At 44.5% G+C, this 24,225-nt stretch overlaps 1 protein-coding gene across 6 annotated transcripts in view; it reads left to right on the forward strand.

Annotated features, from left to right (window-relative positions):
* RALY (RALY heterogeneous nuclear ribonucleoprotein) overlaps positions 1–24,225 on the forward strand; it is an 81,305-nt gene that overhangs the window by 14,837 nt on the left and 42,243 nt on the right. For 4 of the 6 annotated variants that reach the window (XM_028169323.2, XM_028169322.2, XM_007193265.2 and 1 more), the window contains exon 2: positions 23,014–23,091. The exons of 1 other annotated variant lie outside the window; for it this stretch is intronic. The gene's annotated coding sequence lies outside the window, so the exon portion shown is untranslated. Of the gene's footprint in view, positions 1–20,623; positions 20,739–23,013; positions 23,092–24,225 lie in introns of those variants that run through there. One more of the 6 variants, XM_028169324.2, reaches the window with a different exon arrangement.

The raw sequence follows: 24,225 nt of genomic DNA on the forward strand, positions 1-24,225 counted from the left end.
TGATTTCTCCTGAAGAGGGAGTAGGATTTTTGAGGAAGAAGAAGGGGCTGGATCCTGATGCTGACCATGAGCATTTTCCTATTCACAGGAGTGGGAATAGTCCCCAGTTATTCTACAGGCTTCACTCCTTGAGCCTGCCACCAGGGACTCTTTGTATCATAATTGGCACCAGGCCAATTTGGCAAAATGCTTGAGTTTACAGAATCATGTTTTTCATTTCTCTCCCTCATTCCACATGCTACTTCCTTATTGGCTGACTCTTCTAGATAGAACATATTTATTCTCAAGTTTGTCAAAGCCCACACCATTTCCTGTTGTTTCTTTGCTACCCAAGCCCAGTGTCCGTTGCCATTTATCACCAGGCTAGCACTTTTTTCTTTGAAACACTTGGTCAGCTGTACTTATTTTTGCTACCTGTTTGGTGCCTCTGGGTCAGCTCAGCACTAGATGGAACTCTAATATTGAAGGGACTTAACCCAGTTACAGTGCTCTTAGTCCCTTGGACTAGATGAATTATCTTATTTTACCAGGAACTTTTGGTGCCTCTGTTGCCTAGGAAGTCTGTCTCCTGGCTTGTCTTAGGACTTCATAAGGACAGCAAAGTAGTCAAGTCTCAGTGAACCTTGTCCTTGTAAAATTGGCATTTTTTGCATCTAACAACTCACAAGCTGGGGTGAAGTCTGCCGTCTCATGGAAGAAACCACAACATCTATATATACAATATAAATCAAAGCTGTTTTACTTATAAGTTAGTAACTGGTCTTTCTTTCCCCCTAGCTGCAGTGAGAGCAGCTCCTGTGTGTTGAAAGTAGGTGGCTTTCTGAGTAAGTGACTGTTCTTGCTGCCTGTTCCCTTTGGCTTCTTGTAATTACTGTAACATCATCATCCAATATGTGGAGCACCATGGTAATTTCCATGACAACTGATCATGATTTCCCAGATAAAGGGAGGAAGCTAATAAGTGTTAGGAACTTGAAAAGGGTATTGGGCTAAGTTCTTGTGATACTAGTAGAATTTGGAGCTGGGAATGACTTTTCAGCAGCAACTGCCTAATTAAACCTTCCCCATTTATAGACAAGGAAACAGAGGTATAGAGAGGTTAAACAACTTGCCTAAGGGGTCCCTAGGTTGTGTAATACACTTGAGATCCTCAGTCTAGTGTTTCTTTGTGCCTTCTATTCTGTATGGCTTCTTTCCATTATGTCCCACTGGACCATGAGCTCCACCAAGGCAGGATCCACATCTGTCTTGTTAATTAATGTTTTCCCAGCACTTACCACAGGACCTAAGTATTTTTTTTAAATTAATTAATTAATTAATTTATGGCTGTGTTGGGTCTTCGTTTCTGTGCGAGGGCTTTCTCTAGTTGCGGCAAGCGGGGGCCACTCTTCATCGCGGTGCGCGGGCCTCCCACTATCGCGGCCTCTCTTGTTGCAGAGCACAGGCTCCAGAAGCGCAGACTCAGTAATTGTGGCTCATGGGCCTAGTTGCTCTGTGGCATGTGGGATCTTCCCAGACCAGGGCTCGAACCCGTGTCCCCTGCATTGGCAGGCAGATTCTCAACCACTGCACCATCAGGGAAGCCCCCCTAAGTATTTTTTGAGTGAATGGATAAACTATGTTGGAGTTCTCAGACTGGGACACATGAAATCACAGGATAAACCATATGCCTTCCTGAAGTGTACTCAAATCTTTTTTTTGTAGTTGGATTAGTTTAAGTATTATTACTAGTAGTTTAAAAGTTTACTCTTACATTAAGTCATGTTATGGATTGGATAATAAGTTAACATAAATTTTTTAGATAAAATGAGAAGGCATCAAATAAATTACAGGATTATAGTAGGCCCTTTGACCTTTACCCCAGAGGGTCTAGTGTTGCCAGATCTCTGATATATTTAAGAGGAGCTAGAAATCTAATTAGAAAAAAGAGGTCTGACTTTAAATGTTGGCAGACAACTCAGGTTTGTTTGTTTGTTTGTTTTTTAAACAAATGTGTGGGTCAGACAAAACACATCCTTGGGCCTAAGCATCCCTTTGTGACCTATGAGATAAACAGGTCTGGGTAAGAACAAGACTTTGGACAGAGCCAAATGGATGATAGTGTCAGGGATGGCTTCCATTCTGAGTCTGGCTTGGATTCAAACTGGCCATAGGTCGGAGTGGAAAGAAGTTAAGACTTGATAGGTTAGGAAAATTCCCACATTAAATATCATCCTCTGTGGGTAGCAGCTTCTGTAATATCTTAGCTCTTAGAGAGCATCACATTTACTCCCCTTGTTTTGCAGATTGAAATAAAGTCCAGAGAAGGTAACAGAGCTTTCCTCTAGGATCCTAAGCAGCAGCCTTAGGTCTTGGGCAGGCCCCTGCTTCAAACTCTAGACCTTTGTTTGGTGCTCCTGCCTCATGCTCTTAGGGCATGGGGCTAGGGTCTTCTGGAATACTTTGGGATGGTTGGTAGAGCTGGGCAAACTCCACTTCTTAGTACAGCCCTATCATCCTAAGCAAAGGGAGGGTTGAGGTGGCAGTAATATGCTCAGCCTCATCTTGGTGCAAAGGGTCTATTTCTGTGACTAGCATCATATTGACCTTATTTTTTCTACCTAGAAAGATGTAGAGGACAGCTCAGCAACAAAGAGCCTCAGTGCCAAGATAGATCCATTCCCTCCTGTGACTTCCTTGCCTCTTCTCTTCCTCTTCTTTTTCTTCCCTTTCGGCTCCTTCCTCCTTGAACCCTGCTACCTCCCTTCTGCACCCCCCGCTCCCCGTCCTTTCTTTTTCTCTCACTGTTGCCCTTCTCCTCCATGCGAAATTCTTGTGATGCCACTGCAGTAGGCAGAGCCTGGGATTGGACCTGTTTTCCAGGAGTTTTGAGAGGACTTGCTCTGAAGTAGGGCAACTAAATAAAGGAGATTATATGTATTTAAAATGTCCCTTCTCCTTCCCCACCTCCACCCCAGGTTGGAAAGGATAAAATCTCAACTATGGACTTGACTATAAGGCTCATATAGTCTGGTGTCACCTCACTTTGCTGCCTTCTGTCAGCAGCACAGTGTTTAACACCCACTGTTCCCTGTGCTCCTGTTCAGTAGAATGACTTTGTTTTGACTATTCCCTCTGAGTAGAAACTCTTTCGGCTCCTTGTTGTCTTTACCTGACAAACTCCTACTCATCTTTTCGTACCAGTTCAAATGCTACCTCCTCAGTGAAGCTTTCCCTGATCACTCCATGAGCAGAATTAATTTTGATCTTCTTTCTACTTTGCTTCTACTTCTATAGTTGTACTCTGGTGCTGTATCACACCTGAATCTGCTTTCATTCCTGAAATTGAGACCTTATGAGCCAAGAGACAGTGTGCTGTTTATCTCTGTTTCCCGTGTGTCTCTGTAACAGGCCTGGCACAAATAGTACTTGCAGAATGAATGACAGAAATATATGTACATAGAAACCTGTGGTATTCGGTTGAGCGATAAATGCTATAGGTGCAATATGATAAAGTGCTCTGGCAGTTTATGGAAGTTCTTGAGAGAGAACTTCTGAGAGAAATCTTGGAAGCTTCTAGAAGCTGGTAGCATTTAAATATTTCTTTTGAGATTTAGGGGAAGTTCAGTTGGCAAAGATGGTGGGAAGAACATTCCAGGTGGAGGGAATGGTTAGAGTAAAAACAATGAGAAAACACAGAGGTCAGGCCCCACCTACTAATTTACTCTTGCCCTAAGCTAGAATTCTTTCTAGAATGTGTGCTAAATTTTTAGGCCAGCCTAAAGGAAATTCTCTTTTCTCCTGTCTTTTCTACCTTTTTTTCTTTCTGTTCTTTCCTTCCCTTCTCCCTCTCTCGTGACCCACTTGTCTTTTACTTTTGATTTCTTCTCAGTCCTTTCCCTTCCTTTCATCTTCCCAATGCTCCAGTTTTTTGTTGTTCTTTTTTTAATTTTTTTTTTGTCTGCGTTGGGTCTTCATTGCTGCACGTGGGCTTCCTCTAGTTGTGGCAAGCGGGGACTACTCTTCGTTGCGATGCCTGGGCTTCTTCTTGCGGTGGCTTCTCTTGTTGCTGAGCATGGGCTCTAGGCACGCGGGCTTTAGTAGTTGTGGCGCGCAGGCTCAGTAGTTGTGGCTCACGGGCTCTAGAGCGCAGGCTCAGTAGTTATGACGCACGGGCTTAGTTGCTTCACGGCATGTGGGATCTTCCCGGACTAGGGCTCGAACCCGTGTCCCCTGCCTTGGCAGGTGGATTCTTATCCACTGCACCACCATGGAAGTCCCCCCAGTGCTCCAGTTTTATGTTTTTTGTTTTTTTAACTTTATTGTTTACCTTTCTCTACCTACTTTCTTCTTTCTTGCCCTCTTCCCCAGGCAACCCAGGAAATCCAGGCCTTTGGGTTGAGATGTGAATCAGCTACACAGTATTTAACTCCAAATACCACCTCCTCTTGTGAAGCTGAGAAGTAATCATGGCATAATTGCTTCTCATCTGTCTCTTATGTTTTATTGGCATTGACTTTTTTTTAACCTCCCACGATGGTGGGGGTGTTGTTATCATCTTATTTTTTTTAGTAGTTGTCAAAATGTCAATTTTAATGAGAAATTTCTGCAGACAGGCCTGCCCTTGAGTGGTGTGAGCCTTCAGGCAAAGCTAGGGCTGGATGAGTCAGAAATGCTCATTGGTCTGTTTTCTCATGCATACAGGTGTCTGGGTCACACAGATACATACACACTCCCTTCTGTCCCTACAGGTTTGTATGCTTTGCAACACATACACACACAACTGAGTTACAAAGGCGCATATATTTCTTCTCTTCTGTACACATCCATACTTATCTCCTTTATACCTTATACCCACACATTTATCCTCCTATACCCTTGTCCCACTGTTTTCTACCTAGATACACAGAATTGTGTGTGCCGCGAAAGTATCTGTAAGCCTGTCTTACAGACACCACACTGTCCTCTCCCTTACGTATCCACACAAGTACTCCCCTACATACAGACACTGACATCTGCCCATGCCCCAGTCCCATACACTCAATACCACACCATCTCCCACTATTCCTTAACTCTCCCTCCTTAATTATTTCTAATCTTTATAGAAACATTTTAGTTTCAGACTAGTTTTGAAAGGAAATGTCTTTTTTGACAGCCAAGCTAGTGGACCATTAGGGAGTCTGAACCATTTATGACAGATCCTTTGACTAAGGCCTCTAGAGTAACCCTGTTATTGTGGAGGTGGGGGAGGGCTGGCTCAAACAATAGCGGATTGCTTCTAAATGGCACTGTTATGAGCCAAGGTGTATTATTTTTTTTTTAAAGATTTAACTTTTATTTATTTATTCATTTTTGGCTGTGTTGGGTCTTCGTTTCTGCGCGAGGGCTCTCTCCAGTTGCAGCAGGCGGGGGCCACTCTTCATCGCAGTGTGCGGGCGTCTCACTCTCGTGGCTTCTCCTGTTGCGGAGCACAGGCTCCAGAAGCGCAGGCTCAGTAATTGTGGCTCACGGGCCTAGTCACTCCGCGGCATGTGGGATCTTCCCAGACCAGGGCTCAAACCCGTGTCCCCTGCATTGGCAGGCAGACTCTCAACCACTGCGCCACCAGGGAAGCCCGCCAAGGTGTATTTGAACCTAGTTCCAAACTGGATCCTGTGATTTCAGGATTCACTTCTATTGGAAGGTGATCATATACTGGCAAAAGAGCCAGAGCCACTGTAGATGTTCCAAATCAGACTTTCTAGGGTGGGGCCTGGAAAACTGTATTTTTAACAAGTTCCCAGAGTCCTTCTGTTGTGTAGCCAGGTTAGGAAACACTGATGTAGAGGAAAGAACTAGAAGTGAGAAGATCTGTGTTATCTTTCTGTACTACCTTGGACAAGTTATCTTTTTGGACCTTAGCTTTCTCAACTGTAATATAACAAAGCTCATGCTCATAAAGGACCTTTTCAGCTCTAAAATTTCATGCTGCTTTATGATGAGTTCAATCTGGGATACTTTTCTACCATAAAAGTGTCCATTCTCTGGCTACCCTGGGCAAGGCATTTCAGGCTTTGGCCAGAGGCCAGCAGAGGCAGCCTAGGCCCTGATCTTCTGTCAGAAGCACTGACACAGTTCCTAATGAGAAGTGGATCGATATGGGCCTGCAGCCAGGCCTGGGGAGCCTGGGAGGAAGCTGGAGGAGTATTCCTAGCTGGGGAGAATCCGATTACTATGAAATCGATGTTTTCCTCACCTTTATAAACTCATATATAATATAGTGCTAGGTACATAATACAGGCCCCCTCCTCAGATGGCAACATCATTTAGTGTTAATATTGGGTTAAGCCTCTTTGTATGTTCATTTCCCCTAACACTTACCGGGATAGGTTGAAAAGGAAACTGGAGCTCAGAGAAGTGAAGTGACTTGGCTGCCCTATGTCACATAGCATGTTCTCTGTTGTACTGCACTACAACATTTCTGAGCATTTGCAACACTTTGATTCCAAGCCAATGAACTTTTTTTTTTTTAATTTGGAATCTTTTTCTGTTCAGAATTTTCTCATTTATTTTTGGCCACGCCACATGGCATGTGGAATCTTGGTTCCCTGACTAGGGATCGAACCCGCACCCCCTGCATTGGAAGCTTGGAGTCTTAACCACTGGACGGCCAGGGAAGTCCCTTTTTTTTTTTTTAAAAAAAACCAGGGCCATCCCTTACCCTTCTACAGACTGAACTGGAGCTGAGGCCCTCTCCCTGGAACCCTTCAAAGACTGGAGGAAATCCCTTAAAACCAGTGGTTGAGGAGGATGGGGGCAGATGCTCTGCTTGCTTAGGCTTTCTCATCTCCTTTCCCAGGTCCCTAAGGAATGAGCACGCTCTGGTGGGAGAGATCAATCATCATTTGGGATCAGTGGGAGGGCTGAGTCAGGTTTCTGAACTGGCCCTGTGCAAGGAGGGGGAAGGGACTCACGACCAGATATTTCTATGCGTTGTAGAACCCGAGGGCTTAATATGCTCAGCTACCAGTGTGCTCAGACCAAATTCCCCCTACAGTTGGTCATTCAACAAATATTTGTTGAGTATCTCCTATGTGTCAGGGCTTGTGCTAGTGCTAGCTAAGGATTCCTCGATAAAGACCCAGTCCCTGCCCTGAAAGACCTCACAATCTAACATCAGAGCCAAACAGGGAAACAGACCATAGTATTCTGTATGTGCCTTAATAGAGGCATATGCAGGGTTCTCTGGGATCACAGAGGCATGGAAGTGGGTTTTTCTGGGGGAGATAACTTTGATCTGGCTTTGAAGGAAGAGTAAGAGTAGAGGCAGGCAAGGCAAGGAGGGCACTCCAGACCAGGGAACTAGCGCAAAGGAAAGCATAAAGATGTGTCCAGGAACAGTTGATAAAGGGGTGGACATTAGAGTAGTCCCTAACATGTAGCCAATCAGATTGACAGCCCTTGCCCCTTACTAGACTTAGGGCTGTAATAGTAGTCACTGAATGGTAGTAACACAGGAGCAGGTAGGGAGAAGAAGGTGGATTTATTAGTAGATGCCGACTGAAACTTAGTTTCAGGGAGGAAACTAGGGAGGAAAGCTGAAGAGCAGCAGCCCTCTGCACTCTGGGCCAAGCCTGCAGAGATGCTGGGGGTTCTTGGCAGTGGTTTGAAAGTTCGTTGGCTCAGGCACAGGGCTTTGCTTCTCTGATGGCAAAATCCTCTACTTGCCTTCCCCTCCTTTCTTTTAAAAAGAAATTAATGGAATCTGTTCAAAGTATCCCTGAAATGAAATTACATTTTTAACTCTAATTACCCTAATTAAAACTTGACAGCTGTAATCCTGGAATGGCAGATATGCTAAGTACCCCATGCCTGTGACAAGCTTACTTACCCAGATGGAATGTTGTTCTGTTCTGGGCTTAGGAGAAAAATTCTTTTGTATGTTTGTTTTGTTTTTCCCCATGAGCAATTTAGTCTTTGACCTGACAGCTTGCTCAAGCTAGGATAGTCTTACTTGTGGGCTACAGGCTTGTTCAGGACCCCTTAATCTCAGTAGAGGTCCCTTTGCATCCAGAGGAGATGCTCCTGATGATTCTTCGCACATACCTTTGAGTTCTCATCTCAGTTGAGGTTGGATTGAATGCCCTGAGCCTTTCCCTGGGTGAAATCTCCTGTCTTTGGGGGATCTGCACTTGTTAGAAGGCTGTCTGCTGATCTAGGGCTAAATCTGTATCTGGGATCAGTTTATGGCTGGTATTAAGGATACAGTTTGAGGTCAGGGACAAGGAGCTCTGAAAATAGGATCCCTCTTCTCTTCACATATATCAGCGTAGGCTAGAAGCCACCTAATGAAATGCCTGGTCTTGGCCCCTACCTTAACTAGTTACCTGGCCAGACAGGGAACATGATGGGGAGGGAGGGAGGCAGCCCCTGAAGCAGCCTGAAGGATCTGTTGATGCTGTGAGTCATCTCATGGTTCTTTTAGAACCAAAGATTCCCATGTTCTAATGACTTTCTCTTAGCCCAGAAGCCTGTTCAGTCAGTGGACACTGAGTGTTACATTAGGTACTGCAAGGGATACAGAGTTGAATAAGACACACTCCATGCCCCTGCGAAGCTTAGAATTGTGGGGGGAGTAGGGAAACAGTAGTGGGTGAGGGACAGCCATATAGTGACTAATTATGTAAGGCAGAGCAAGAAAAGACTTCTCACAGGTGTTGGCATTTGAGCTTGTCCCTGAAATAGGTAGTATTAGCAGAGGAATGGAGAAGGGCATTGCAGGTGTTAGGGAAGAGCATGGTGGAAGGTAAGAAGTTGCCAGGTGACATCCTGCTGTGATTGGAGTACAGTGTGCAGGGAAGGATATGATAGAGGATGAGGTAGAGTTTAAACTATCCTGTAGGCAAAGGGGATCCATTGAGGGTGTAGGATTGTGATATGAGTGTGTGTGGTGGACTGAGGGACAGGGTGATTGGAGACAGGAGATTAGTTAGAACAGATGTCAGGCAAACTAACCTGTGGGCTGAATCAGTCTGCTGCCTCTTTTTGTAAAGTTGTACTAGAATACAGCCACACTCATTTGTTCGTCTATGACTGCTTTCATATTACCTTGGCAAAGTTGAATACTACAGAGACTGCTGGCCCTATACAGAAAAAGTTTGCTGACCTCTGAGTTAGAAGGTAATTATGAAAGTTCTGGAAGAGGAGATAAATGTCAGGACTAAGCCGGAAATGAATTGGAGTGTCAAATGAGACTTTTCAGAAGAAGGGACAGCATGATTTAACAGAGAACACCTGCCCTACCTACCTCTCAAAACTTTGTAAAGGTCAAATTTGCTGAAAGTCACCATATCACAAAGGACACAGGATGCAGGCAAGTCCTGATTTGCCCTTATTAGCTGTGTGACCTTGGGCAAATCACTTACCTTCCCAGAAGTTCAGGTGAATATTGTGAATAGAACAAAGAAAAGAATCAATCAGATTTTTCCTCATGGCACAGAACTCTTATTCTGCTACTTCTCTATACTTCACCCCCCATTTTATAAATCTGAGGGCCCGCTGTTGGGAAGGACAGATATCCTAGAAAACCTGGAACATAATTTACAGTTTGAGTTGTGAAGTTGGGGATGGGTGGGCAGAGGGTTTTGATCTCCTGGAGCCGCTGGTGTTGTGTGAGAAGGGCTCATGATAGTTTGAGGACATCCTGTGCCCTTCCCCTTCCCTAACTGCTGGCACTTGTTCTGGCCAGATTGAGTTTATTTCTGCCCTTTAACTTCCAGAGCATATCAGCCCCCTGCAAAGCTAAAGGCTGGATTGATTTCTTTCTCAGTCACCTTTCAAAGCAGGAAACTATGTAAGTACCACTTGATATCCCTTATGCGTCTCTCCCTGCCACTACACTGAATCCCCTATGACTCACTCCCTTTTTCCTAGAATGTTGTGCATCTACCCTGGAGGATAGGAAAAATCACTAGATGGGAGACTGCAGTGGTGGGTTCCAAACTCATTTCTCCCTTCAGTTTACTATGTGACCTCAGCCAATTTGTTTCATGTTCCTGGCCCTTCAAGTGACTTTAGCCACCTCTTAGGATCTGGGCTTTCTTCTTTAAGACCTCAACTTCAGAGCACAGCCTTTTCCCTTTTTTTCTTTTATCCTCTGTTCCCCCCTCCTTTCAATCTAGAGTATTTGTGTATATACGTACCTCATTTGCTTCAAATTCACTGCCTTTGACTGTGAGGAGAATAGTCATATCTCTAGCTGTTTGTACTGGCAAGGTTCTAGGAACTGGCACTCAGTCTAATTACTGGAGTGGAACAGACACTGGAGGTCAGGTCCAGCTGACCCTAGGGTTCAGCAAGGCATGGTGTCTCTAGGATGGGCAGGTAAACATTTGGCCCTGGTATCCTTGATAGAGTGTAAGAATAAGGGCCAGGCACTGATCCAGGCAATTCACATTTTTTTTGTTCCTTTATCTCATAACTCTGAGACAGGTGATATCATCACAGATATCATTTTACAGATGTGGGAACTTAGTTTTAGAGGATCATTCAGTAGACAGAGACTGACTCATTGAGGATACAGGGAAATACCTAAATATTCCCTCTTCCCATAGGGGAGAGTGGTGGAAAAAACAGACAGTAATCAAAGCTCTTAAGGGGATATAGGGGAGCAGGTAAATAATAATGCTTAAGGATACCCAGTTTAGGTGGCCAGATCCAGGGCTCAAACCCAGATCTGTATGTGTGCTATTTCTACTGTACCATGCTGCCTTCCCTGCAGAAGGATGGGGAGAGTGGCAAACTCAAGAATAAGTCTAGGCTGGCAGGCAGTCTCTGAGGAATGGCCACTGGTGGGAAGGCCTAGTCTTGGATTCAGAGCTGGGCTTTAGTCCTAGGAGGGCCTGAGATGTTAGGCAGGTGACCTGAGGCAGGCGTTCTCACATGGACCTGGGGCCATTTGTAGAATACTGTACATGATTTTGTGCCCTCTAGAAGTTGAAGCCTCGTGGTCAGCACTGGCAATATCCTGGAATACCACAAGGAACCCCACAATCAACTCTGTGGTACAGGAGAACAGAGAGGAAGGGTTGACATCCAGGCCATATGGGTAGGAGATGGGAGTTAGGGCGAAGACTGTTTTAAATATTTCCTGCCTGGAGTCAGAATTGTTTGAGGACTGGATTTGAGTTGCTGACTCCAACCTGAAGTGATAGAGCTAGGATAGAAGTGAGAGGGAAGGGAAGAGATTTTAGAGGCTGACAGTCTGTCTTCAGGTTAAAAAAATAAAAAAGATTAAAAAATTGTGTTAGAGTCTACAAATTAGTCCAGTTTAAAAACTTGAACCATTTTCTTCTCAGCACAGCCTTTGCATATGGTGGCTCCTTTTCCCAGAGGCTCTGTCTTCCTTTTTCTCTGACCATGGCTAGGCAGGCAGGTCATGGCTAGCTCTGAGCCATAGCATCCTTCAGTCTGCTGCTTCACCCTGGGTCTTTCCCTGTGATGCCCCCAATAGTGCTAGATTCGAGGCCTTTCTCGCCTTCTGAGATGGCCCACACTCTTGTCTGTGGAGTCTGTTTCTCCTTGAGTAAACCATCTTTCATTTTAGTTTGGCTCGCTCTTGAATTCTTTCCTGTTCAAGAACCCACACTCGGCGGCCATCCCAGGGACTCGCCTAAGACCTGGGATGTGAGCATCCTCTCGTGCCCCACTGTCTTTCCTGCAACAAGGGGAGATGTCACTTGGGGATATCACAGCACAAGTTACAGCAGATCCCAGTTTGTATGTTTTGAAGGATAACCATTGTATAAAGTACTGAACTGCGATTTTGCAAACATCTGTTGGTTGTTAAATTCTTTTTAAAGACATGTCTCCCTTTTGGTGTTGTTATTTAAACTACGGAAATTGTCTTAATCCAGTTTCCAGATTTGGTTTTTGGCATAAGTGATCGTCTGCTAGAGATCTGTGACATAGTTGGAAGACTAGGAGAAATACTCCCAATAGATGAAACAATGAGGAATTCCTGAAAGATGAGATAAAAACAGATAAATGGGGCAACCCCAATAAAAATGAGGACAAATACTCCCCACCAAGCGAAAGAGAGAAGTTCCCCCCAAAATTAGTTTTCTGGACAAAACTCTGTGTTACCCTGAGATAAGAAGCAATGACATGGACAGTTGGCCAGAAAATTAAGTAAGGTAATCACTGGTCAGTCTCCTTAGCAGACAGTCCTCTGACATTTAGGATAAAGCCATGTGTCTTAGTCCGTTTGGGCTGCTAGAACAAAAACACCCGAGACTGGGTGCCTTCTAAACAACACATGTATCAAAAAAAAAAAAAAAAATAGTGCTAGATTTCGATTTCTTCATCTGTGAAATATGAGGTCCTAGTGTTCTATACTAAACTGGTCTTTTATCCGCCAGACCTGAAATTCATTCTTAAGGCTAGTTCTGATCCCACCCTTGGTATCTACAGTCTTCACGTAACTGAGCTGAATCCCAACTAAAATTAACAGATTGTTTTTTTGCCTGACCATCTACTTGTGATTTAAATTCTGGGGTAAAATTGGCATTGTCTCTCAGATCCTGGCCTTCTGCCCCAGAACCCCAGTTCTGGGACTGAGTCCACTTCTGCAGAGCATTGTCATTGCTTTTTAAATACCTATTCAAAAACTGATATGTAGGGGCTTCCCTGGTGGCGCAGTGGTTGAGAATCTGCCTGCCAACGCAGGGGACACGGGTTCGAGCCCTGGTCTGGGAAGATCCCACATGCCGCGGAGCAACTGGGCCCGTGAGCCACAACTACTGAGCCTGCGCGTCTGGAGCCTGTGCTCCGCAACGAGAGAGGCCGCGACAGTGAGAGGCCCGCGCGCCGCAATGAAGAGTGGCCCCCACTTGCCGCAACTAGAGAAAGCCCTCGCACACACAGAAACGAAGACCCAACACAGCTAAAAATAAATAAATAAATTAATTTAAAAAAAAAAACTGATATGTAAACTTGAAATTTGTAGTTCCAGTTTCCAGGTACATTGAGGACACCTCCAAATTTATTCTGTACTAGAGGAAGTCTGGATGATTTGGGAAGTGCCCTGATTGGGAGTAAGGAGACTGATTCTGGCCATGCCACTGCCTTCCTTCTGTGACTTTGGACAGATCCTCTCACTCTGGTCTTACCACTCCTTCTGTAAAATGGTGGGGCCTCTTCCAGCTCTGGTCTCATCAGGGACAAAAAGCCATCTTCTGTACAGTTCAGTTGCAGAGCACTGTCTGGCCCCAGCTTTGGTCTGTTGGTTACAGATTATAAAGCCTTGGATTCTCGCTTCCAGCTCAAGAGGGGGAAGGGGAACCATCCAACTGTCTCATTAGCATGGAGAAAAGAAAATAGTAATTACTTGTGCCTCCTTTGATGATTCCTGCGGGGTTGGTTTTTCAGGGAAGGAGAAGGGGGAAACTGGAGGCAGATTCAGCTGAGGAAGGAGAAATGCTGTTAGCTGCCCAGAAAAGGCAGAGGCAAGAATGATTGTCTTGCAGGTCTGTTGTATTCTGTGGACGTTCTTCCAGGCAGCCTAGAGACTGCCTGGATTGAGTTTCATCTATTTATGGCATGTATAGTGTTCTCATACGTGGACATGGATTGGGCTCAGGAGCCCTAATGTCACCTGTCATTAAGAAACCAGCTGCCCTCCAGGGCCTCTTTTTGTGATATGCTGGGCATCCTGACACCTGTCTTTGTTGGGGAGTAGAAGAGTTTTACTGAGCCATTTGTGACTTGGCTGCATTTTTATTATGTTGTGAGGTCATTTTTTTAACCCCCATGGCAACACAGCCAGTTGGTTTATTATGCCAGGGCATAGGCAACACACAATAGAGCCAGTCATAAGAGTCAAGGTCAGGTATTCTTGTGATTGGAAGGAGTCTAGAACTTCAGGACCATGGCGTTTGATCCAGGCTGGGAAAAGCAGGCCTCACGAAGATTGAAGCAGTTAGAGTTCTGAGGCCAAGAGGTTAGGGGGCAAGCTGGACAGAACTAAAACAGATTGGCAAGCGTGGCTCCTGGGACAAGGACTATTTGCTCTATGGCCAGTCTTGTACTCCCTACTGTCTATGGGCAGTTGTGCACCTTCAAGTGCTGACTATAGCAGAAATGGGTCTGAGACTACCTGCAGGTGAGCCCTGACTGATTGAACCTGGAGCTGTTATGCTAAGATTATGTCCTGTGTCTGCTCACTCCTGCCTTGGTTGTCACCCCGGAGGCCTAGAGAACCTAGCTTCTATTTTCCTTCCCCTCTCCTGAGGAAGATATCACTTCAGAAACACCTCTTTCAGGGACTTCCCGGGTGGTCCAGTGGTAAAGAATCTGCCTTACAATGCAGGGGACACGGGTTCAATCCCTGGACAGGGAACTAAGATCCCACGTGCCGTGGGGCAACTAAGCCTGCGTGCCTCAACTACTGAGCTCACGCACCTCAACTAGAGAGCCCGCGTGCTCTGGAGCCTGCACACCGCAGTGAAAGATCCGGCATGCCACAAGTAAGACGCGACACAGCCAAAAACAATAAAAAGAAAACGAAACACCTCTTTCAATCAGTCTTCCTGTATGCCCTGGAGATTGCTCTACTCTAAACACCAGAGGTTTTATAGGGATGTACTATTTTTTTAAAAAAATTTATTTATTTTTATTTATTTATTTTTGGCTGTGTTGGGTCTTTGTTGCTGCGTGCGGGCTTTCTCTAGTTGCAACAAGTGGGGGCTACACTTTGTTGTGGTGCGCAGGCTTCTCACTGCAGTGTCTTCTCTTGTTGCGGAGCACGGGCTCTAGGCGCGCGGGCTTCAGTAGTTGTGGCACATGGGCTCAGTAGTTGTGGCTCACGGGCTCCAGAGCACAGGCTCAGTACTTGTGGCGCACGGGCTTAGTTGCTCCGCGGCATGTGGGATATTCCCGAACTAGGGCTCGAACCCGTGTCCCCTGCATTGGCAGGCGGATTCTTAACCACTGCGCCACCAGGGAAGTCCCAAGGACGTACTATTTTTTTTAAAAATTTGTTTTACAAATGTAGAAAATAATTTCTTCTGTCAAAATATCTTCTTAGTCCCCTGAAGCACTCCCTTTCTCTTGTCTTAGGTCTTTTGCTTGGTTCCCCACCCTGCCCAAAGCCTTTGATATCCAGGCCCCAGTTCTTCTCTCAAATTTTTCTTGATTTACTTCCTGGCTTCTTTCCCCTACTTGCCAGCTGTAGATTCCTGGTTTCCATATACTCCTGTAAGAATCTGTTCCCTTTTTTTTTTTTTTTTTTAATTATTATTATTTTTTAATGGAATGCTCCAAAATAATAGTCTGGCCCAAAGGAAGGAGTGCTTGTCTTAAGAGTAAACTTCCAGTCATGTGGGCCATAGTAAAGTGCTTCCCAGAAATAGGGACAGTGTGCACACTCAGGACACAGTACATGCTGACTCTTGCAAAAGTGTTCATACATAGCATTGTATTCCCTCCCGGTATAAGGTGTTTTGATCAGGTATTTGAGTTCTGCCCTGGCACCTCTCATGGCTTTTTGCATGTTTGTTACAACATTAGAACATCTTGTCCTTTAGGGTGTGGTATTCAGTTTGGCAAAAGGCCCTGTCTCCTCTTTTACTGCGACAAATGTGAGAGCCCCTTGGGAAGGCCTGGTAAGTCCAGTCTGCAACTCTGGAACTTGATGGCGCACTTGCATTTCACCCCTGCCCATCTTTTCCCCAGGCATACAAAACCAATAGTTGCTTCATCGAGTACAAAATGGGAGAAGTTGGTCCATTCCCTAACACTTTATTATTGGAGCCTATTTTGGTATGTGGGGGGCTCCTTATTTTTGAGCATGAGAAAGTGCAAGGTATATATGTAGTAGAAAGAACACAGTTTTGCAGTCAGACCTTTTGAAATAAGTTCTTTTTCCCAGCTGTGTGGTTTTAGACAAATTACTTCTCTGAGGCTCAATTTCCTCCTGTAAGATGGGGATAATTCTATGGATTTCAAGAGGTTATTAGGAATAAATGAGAATAATTAAGGCTTTGGGTCTTAATGGTACATAATAAGATAATAGCAAATGTACATTTCTTTCTTTTCTCCTAGGCCTTTTTTATTGCTTGATTCATCCTTTGTGGTATTTAAATGGAAAAACAATATCTATCGTTAAGTCACTTATGCCAGGCCCTGAGGTAAGGGCTTTCCCATGCTATTTAATTTATTTCTCCCAATAACACACTTATGAAGCAGGAACCTTTTAAAACAAATGTAGGAAACTGAGGCACAGAAGGTAAATACCTTGCCTAAGGTCACAAAGCTAGTAAGAGACAGAGCTGGGATTCAAACCCAGGTGTGTGATTCCAGAGCCTGAGCTCTTCACCACTAAATTGGTCATTACTACTTTTTGTTACTTTCCCTGAGTAATACGTGACTTCTGCTGGTTCTTACCTTCTTTGTGCTTGGAACTGTTGGTATTTGCATACATGTAGCTCTTGAGCTTTTTCAGTTTCAGTTGGTGCTTTACTGTCTTTTGATGGAGGTACAGACAGTGACAGTCTCTGCCACAGCTCTTCCTAAGTCTTTTCACTCAGAGCAGATCTCTTCAAGTGAAAGGTGGTACAGCCCTCTTTTTATTTTATTTCATTTTTTAAAGAGACCATCCCCTCATTCTTTCTTTACCTTTATATCAAACTAAATAGATTTAAACAGTTAAACTGTTTCTTGACAATCTTGTTTGATCCATCAGAAAATCCTCCAGACTAGTAGATACTATCACCCTCATTTTACAGATATGGAAAAAAGGTCCAGGAAGGTGAAATGACTTGACAAGGTCACACAGTGCATTATAGGTAGAGCTGGAACTAGCCTTTAGGTTTTCTCTCAGCCCAGGGCTCTCTCTGTTGATTTAGTAAGAAAGAGAGATACCTGTATATAATATGTAGATCAGACCTAAAGAGGGTTGAGCTGTATTAGGACCCAAGATCTAGAGAGTCCTGAAGGGACCTTGCCTCCTCCATCCCATTTTTACCTCAGTACATTCACACACATTTGAGAAATTAAGCAGAAAGGGAGAAACACTTTTCCCTTAGGAATCAACAAAGCTTTCCTGACAGGGAGCTTTGGGGATGGGTCCAGAGGGTATCAGTATCCCCTTATCTGTAAAGAAGGTTAGACTCCCAGGGCTTATTAGCCTGGAGCAACCTTTGTAGAAGGAGCAGAGGAATAGAGGAAGAACTTTCATGTCTTCTGATCTCTGCAGGCCTCAGCCTAAACCAGGTGAGCAAGAGTTAGGCTGGGTCAGGACGGTGGTGAGAACTGATAGGAGCCCTGAGGAATTTCAATTTACCTCCTGCTGACAGATTTGGTCTGGGGTTTGGACAAGCAATTTCCCTTCATTTAAAATATATAAAGAGGAATTCCTACTACTGCTCTTAAAAAAAAAAACAAAAACAATTTTGTTTCTGGAATCAGAAGGAAAAAGAAACCTTTCTCAAAGTCTAGGTGTCAGACATTTTAATCCTGCCCTGGCACCCCCTTCCTTTTTGTTTCCTTCCTTACCTTCTCTCCTTTCACCCCTTTCTTCTACCTCTCCTTTCTGTGTTAACCAGCTAACTTCCTTTCTTATCTTTTTCTCTTCTCACCTCTTCCCTAACTCCTGAAAACAAGAATGGGAAAAGGGTACCTTCAGCTGAGAGACTAGTAGATAGTTGGTATAGATATTGGGGCTGAGAGTCAGAACATGGAGCTTGAGATTTTGGACCTTACTTCTAGACCTTAGAACAAAGGTTGATAGAGCTGGTGTTTTATTCACTCACAGGTTCCCTAAATACTTAGTGTCTCGTACGTGCCAGGCTATGTCAGATACTTCGGCATTCTAGTTAATAAGACCCTAAACCTGCCGTAAGGTCACAGTCTTATGGGAAAGACATAGCAGCAGTAAACCTCCTATTTGCTCCTCTCTTCTCTCCCCCACCCCCATTCAAATCATTGGATTTTTGAGGTAGAAAGAACTTCAGAGTTTACCTGGTCCCTTTTCATGTTGCTACATAATGAGTAGGGCAGACCATGAAGTAAGTAAGCAAGCACATTAGGCTTTGGAGTAAAGCAGACCTAGGTTCAATTCTTAGCTCTGCTACTTACCAGCTGTTTGACCTTGAATGACACACTTAGCCTCCTCCCCCATCTTCAGTTACCTTGGCTATAAAATGGGCATGCCATCACTTGCTTCACAGGTATTACAAGGGTTACCAGCATAACACCTAGCCCAGTGCCTGGTGCATAGTAGCCCATGTCTTCCTGTCACCCTGCATCAAGGCCTGGCCTAAGCCCTTGCTCTGATGAAGCTTCTGAGGCCACTTCTAGTCATACTGATTTCTTTCTTTTTTTAAAAAAATTAATTTATTATTTATTTATTTTTGGCTGCATTGGGTCTTTGTTGCTGTGCATGGGCTTTCTCTAGTTGTGGCGAGCGGGGGCTACTCTTTGTTGCGGTGCGTAGGCTTCTCATTGTGGTGGCTTCTCTTGTTGTGGAGCACAGGCTCTAGGCACACAGGCTCAGTAGTTGTGGCACACGGGCTCAGTAGTTACGGCTCATGGGCTCTAGAGCGCAGGCTCAGTAGTTGTGGCGCACGGGCTTAGTTGCTCCACGGCATGTGGTATCTTCCCGGACCAGGGCTCAAACCTGTGTCTCCTGCATTGCCAGGCGGATTCTTAACCACTGCACCACCAGGGAAGCCCCAGACTGATTTCTTTTTCCACTTTTATAATACATAGCACTCTTGAAACTGTTAGGTCCTGCCTAATGTTCTTTTTTTTTCAAATTTTTTAAAAAATTGAAGTATAGTTGATTTACAATGTTGTGTTAGTTTCTGGTGTACAACAAAGTGATTCAGTTATGTGTGTGTGTGTGCATGTGCGTGCTTTTTCCTATTCTTTTCCAATATGGTTTATTACAGGGTATTGAACATAGGTCCCTGTGCTATATAGTAGGACCTTGTTGTTTATTTTATATGTAGTTTGTATCTGCTAATCCTAAACTCCTAATTTATCCTTCTCCCACCCCCCTCCCTCTTTGGTAACCATAAGTTGTTTTCTGTGTCTCTGAGTCTGTTTCTATTTTGTAAATATTCATTTGTATCATATTTTAGATTCCACATATAAGTGATATCGTATGGTATTTGTCTTTCTCTTTCTGACTTTTTTCATTTAGTATGATAGTTTCCAGGTCCATCCATGTTGGTGCAAATGGCATTGTTTCATTCATTCATTCATTCATTCATTCATTGGCTGCGTTGGGTTTCCTATGCTGGGCGTGGGCTTTCTCTAGTTGCGGTGAGTGGGGGCCACTCTTCATTGCGGTGCATGGACTTCTCATTGCAGGGCTTCAGCAGTTGTGGCACACAGGTTCAGTAGTTGTGGCTTGTGGGCTCTAGAGCGCAGGCTAAGTAGTTGTGGCACACGGGCTTAGTTGCTCCGTGGCATGTAGGATCTTCCTGGACCAGGGCTTGAACCTGTGTCCTCTGCATTGGTAGGTGTACTCCCAACCACTGTGCCACCAGGGAAGCCCTGTTTCATTCTTTTTTATGGCTGATAATATTTCGTGTGTGTGTGTGTGTATGTATGTGTGTACACACCACATCTTTATCCATTCATCTGTTGGTGGACATTTAGGTTACTTCTATGTCTTGGGTATTATAAATAGTGCTGCTGTGAACATTGGGGTGCATGTATCTTTTCGAATAGAGTTTTCTCCAGATAATATGCCCAGGAGTGGGATTGCTGATCATGTGGTAACTCTGTTTTTAGTTTTTAAAGGAACCTCCATACTGTTTTCCATAGTCTGCCTAATAGTCTTAGTCATCCTTTGTAGGAAGCTGACACAGTCCTACCAGGACTTTACTCCACAGTTCTTGCCAGGAGCCTAAGGATAAGATTTGTTCTCATTCATCCCTGCATCCTCTACAACCCCTAACCCAGAGTTGTGACCATGGCTAAGAAGGCCCAGGAATTGTTTTCGATTAATTGGGTAGAAGACTTGGGGTTTTGCAGCTGACAAAAAGAGCTGTTAAAGATTTGGCTGGGTCTCCCATCTCAACTCTTCCCCTTTCCTCTCCTGTTGTCACATTGATTCTTACAAACTCCCTATATTGTAGGCTGGATGGGAATTGTATCCCCATTTTGTAGTTAAGGAATCTGAGGCTCAGATTAAAACTCAGGTCTTTTGTTAAGAGATAGATCCAGAGTAAGATAAGAGTAGTAGGGGACTACCCTGATGGCACAGTGGTTAAGAATCCGCCTGCCAATGCAGGGGACATGGGTTTGAGCCCTGGTCCAGGAAGATCCCACATGTTGCGGAGCAACTAAGCCGGTGCACCACAACTGCTGAGCCTGCGAGCCACACCTAAAGCCCGTGTGCCTAGAGCCTGTGCTCCGCAAGGAAGAGCAGCCCCCGCTCGCTGCAAATAGAGAAAGCCCCCGCGCAGCAACAAAGACCCAACGCAGCCATAAATAAATACATGAATGAATGAATGAACCCCACGCAGCAGCAAAGACCCAATGCAGCCATAAATAAATGAATGAATGAATGAATAAATAAGTAAATGAATGTATGTATGTAGTAGGAATTGGAACAGAAATCTTAACTGACGAGGTTTTCCTTGTCTGGAAGCAGTAGGAATCTTTACAAGGAAGAACAACAGGGGATGTGTTCTGAAGCCTTAGTGGATGGTGACGCCAGAGCCAGATAGTAGTCACAGCCAGAGATGTTTCAAGAACATGACAGAGAGGTAAGAAAGGGTTCAGGATAACTTCACTGAATTGCTAGGCCTTGAAAATTAAGAAGGATTTGAATATGTACAAATGAAGAGAGGCATTCCAGGTGAGGCAACAACATGGATAAAGGTATGGGAGCTGGAAAGCCCACAGTAGAGGTAAGGTAGATGATGACCAGACCCATGGTATGAGAGTCTAGAGAGCAAGGCTGAGGTGATTGGGAGCCATGACATTTTTTTGAGCAGGGGAGTGGCATTAGGAACATTAGTCTGGCAGTGTGGGCTCAATAGATTGGAACAGGAAGGGTCGGGGGAGACTAGTGAAAGAGAGACCAGGGAAGAGGCTGCTGTAACAGCGTGTCCTTGTAATGTCAATAAATTCTAAGAATTATTCCAGCAGTGCAGGCAGGAGATAATGAGATCCTGAACCAAGAGGAAGTTGACACAGTAGGGAATAAAGAAGATGATTTGGATGTAGAGCTGTTAGAGACTGAAAACAAAAACAAAAAAAACCCCTACAAGGACTTGGCAATCGTGGGAATGAGGGAAGAAGGGGTTGGAGAGCATGAGTGAACATTTTGGAGTCCAAATATGTACTTGGTGAGAGAGTAGCATTGACATATATACACTACCAAATGTAAATAGATAGCTAGTGGGAAGCAGCTGCATAGCACAGGGAGATCAACTCGGTGCTTTGTGACCACCTAGAGGGGTGGGATAGGAAGGGTGGGAGGGAGGCGCAAGAGGGAGGGGATATGGGGGTATATGTATGTATATAGCCGATTCACCTTGTTATACAGCAGAAACCAACACAACATTGTAAAGCAATTATACTCCAATAAAGATGTTAAAAAATATATGTACTTCGGAGAATTGTTATACCATTTGGTGAAACATGGGGACTGGGAAATGGAAGATGAGTTCAGTTTGTTGACGTGTTAATTGGAGGTGCTGATAGTCCTTTCCTCTTACCACCCACCCATTAGTGCCTCTGCCTTTGTGCTTTGACCCTGGCCTACAGGGATCCTTTAGTTCCTTGTGTTTGCTGCTTTGTTCCAGGCGTGGAGCCCCACACAGATCCCTCTACCCAGGCCTTATAGCAACTGTCATTCCTTCTCTGAAATAAAATAGTACATGTAAGGTGCTTAGCCCAGTACCTAGTCTATTTCAAAGTGTGCATTAAATGTTAGTGGCTATTAAATGGCTATTGTTGTGGTTATCATCATAGCTTTGTGATCACAGTATCCTCTGGAACCACCTGGCTGAAGGACTCCGGAGTTATTCAACTGGTATTCAGTAAAAAGCTTGGACTGCAAGTAAATGGAGAGGATCTCAGACTTGGGTATAAATGGGGGCTGTGAGCCATGTCAGCTAGGACTAGAGAATGCGTTTCCTGTGTTTTTTCTTCTGTTTTTGAGAAGTGGTATAGTGTGTGGTTAAGAAGGCAAGCCCTGGAGGTTGGACTTCCAGGGTTAAAGTCCCAGGTCTACCATCTATTAGCTGTGTGACTTGGGGCAAACTTACTTAACTTCTCTGTTTCCCCATTAGTAAAATGGGGAAATGTAATAACACACCAACCTTACAAGAGTTTGTAAAGATTAAATGAGTTAATACAAATAAAGGGTTTACAACAGTGCCTGGCACGTGCTACTGTTCTCCTTACCCCAGTCATTTCTACCCCACATTCCAAGTAATACATAGGAGTTTCTCTGTTTTCTCTCTACCCCACATTCCAAGTAATATATAGGAGTTTCTCTGTCCCTTACCCAACAGAGGAGGAGGTGAGCAGAGAAACCTGAAATCAATCTCAGAGTGCTTGAAAATTTGTTCCAGCTGGGTTCCAGGTTACTGAAGCCTGGAGGAACCTCATTCTTCCCATCACTGTATTCTATGTTGACTTTCTTGTTCTTTAGCATATAACAAGCTTACTCTTGCCTATTGTTGCCTCAGGGCTTTTGCGCTTATTCCCCCTCTCTGAAATACTCTTCCCTCTGATCTTTGCAGGTCTTACCCCCTTACTTTATTCAGGTCTCTGTCTAGCAATTGCTTCTTGGAGAAGTCTTCCTTGACCGATTTATCTAAAACAGACCTCATTCTCACTCCTTGTCATTCTTTCTTTCCTGACTCTGCTTATTTTTCTTTATAGCACAACCTGAAACTATATATTTAATTATTACCCTATCTTTTGCTAGGATACAAGACATGTAAGGGCAGGAACTTTGCATGCCTTCATTGACCTAAGTTCATGCCTGTTCTGAGCAAGACCCTGACTGATTTCTCTCTGTTATAGGTGAGCCCTCTTCCCTGAGACAGTTGGTGCTGACCCTGTAACGCAAAAGAGGAAATTGCTGGCTGAGCTCAGCCACTGGTGAGTGAGGGTGCCTAGGTAAACTCTGGGCAAACTTGGGCCAAGATACAAGGTAATTAGTTTGGGGCTTATTTTTACCCTTAGGACAGATAACTTACAGATAATTACTCTCCTACTCCATGCCTAAGAGACTGTCATAGGCAGTCTTTTGTACTGGGAGGAGAATTGAACTTGCTTTCCTGGAGCTGCCATGAGACAGGCTGGGATCGTTTGCCATGAATAAAGCAAAGTATGCTCAATTCCTTCTGGCTTCTGCCAGCTGCTTTCTCCTGGGGGGTATTCTGGACCTGGCAGCTAAACCCCTTCTCCCATAAGCTCTCTTAACGTGACTTCATAGCCCTTAGAGACTTTTCCTGATTTCAGTCTTGCTTGTGACCTACCAAGCCCAGAGTCAGCTTCAGAAAATCCTGTGGTTTTATCAGTCCTGCAGAATGTGATCATCAGTGGAGGTGAGGACGGAGTGATTAGAGTGGGGCTGTGTGAAGAGGGAAGTCCAGGGAATCTTAGAAGGAAGACTGCAGATGGTGAAACAGGAAGGGAAATCAACATATTAAGAACCAATAGTGTTATGGATCCCATTTAAACTAGACAAAACCCCATCTTATAGATGAGAGAATTGAGACTCAGGAAACTGAAGTAACTTGCCCAGGTTTACACCTGGGAATCCGTAAAGCTGATATTAGAACCCAGGTCAGTCTAACTGTGAATACCATTGTTCTCTCTGCCTTGGCACTCTTTCCTTGGAATGCTGATCTCCCTGGAATCATGATTTTTCTTATAAAGTTCAAGAAAACAGACCTCCTTAGGGATTCAGGAAGGAGGTCTAGTTATTTGAAGGGCCCAGCAGGGCAGGCAAGAGTTGGGGGTCCTTTCTGAGCAATGGCATTTTTAGTGAGGGGGAAAGGAAGAACCTTCAAGCAGGCGGAGGCCAAGGCTAAATATGGCTGGAAGGAGAAGAAAACATCTGTAACACGTGGGATTCCATAAGCACTTGGGCCAGCACAAATGGGGACCTGGAGAGCTGAGCTGCAGTTGGAAAACCTGGGTTTTTATCTTCTCACTCAGTATTTGCCCTTGGATAATCTCCATTTCCCTATTTGTAAATTGGAGTGTCTCACTGCACCCACACGTCTA

The sequence above is a fragment of the Balaenoptera acutorostrata genome, chromosome 15 (genome assembly GCF_949987535.1).
Source record: "Balaenoptera acutorostrata chromosome 15, mBalAcu1.1, whole genome shotgun sequence".
Lineage (NCBI taxonomy): Eukaryota > Metazoa > Chordata > Mammalia > Artiodactyla > Balaenopteridae > Balaenoptera > Balaenoptera acutorostrata.